Here is a 461-nt window from a genome sequence, read left to right on the forward strand (position 1 = left end):
AGTCGAAATGTGAAATTAAAACCGCCAGTAGGTGGCAGCAAGTGACTGTTAATGAGTGAGTCATTGAGCTTCAACCGATTCATTCAAACGACTGATTCATTCAGAAACAAAGCATTTGACTGTGTTAATGAGTGAATCGCTGAATCATTTATTCAAACGATTCGTTCAAAAAGCTGATTCAATTAATAAGTAAACACTATTGCTCAGAGATGCAAAACAGTGCTGTGATCTTTGTTAGGAACTATTTTCGTTGGCAAAATTGAGCAAAAACAAGCAATATTGATCTGGTGATATAGCCTACTTGATAATGTCTGATCGCACATCATTACAACAACACTTACCATATTATCGTAGATGTATATCGCAGACGCCAGACTCGACTCAACATCCGCGGTTCTGCGTGCACTTGTTTGCACGAGCAAAGGTGTTTTTAGGAGTCTAACTTGCAGACGCCAGACCAC

At 39.5% G+C, this 461-nt stretch overlaps 1 protein-coding gene across 1 annotated transcript in view; it reads left to right on the plus strand.

Moving 5' to 3' along the window:
- The window catches only part of LOC107710400 (mothers against decapentaplegic homolog 4-like), a 16,430-nt gene that overhangs the window by 11,203 nt on the left and 4,766 nt on the right, over positions 1-461 (plus strand). The gene's annotated exons all lie outside the window — the stretch shown is intronic.

The sequence above is a fragment of the Sinocyclocheilus rhinocerous genome, unplaced genomic scaffold (genome assembly GCF_001515625.1).
Source record: "Sinocyclocheilus rhinocerous isolate Xijiao unplaced genomic scaffold, SAMN03320098_v1.1 scaffold56, whole genome shotgun sequence".
Taxonomy (NCBI): Eukaryota; Metazoa; Chordata; class Actinopteri; order Cypriniformes; family Cyprinidae; genus Sinocyclocheilus; species Sinocyclocheilus rhinocerous.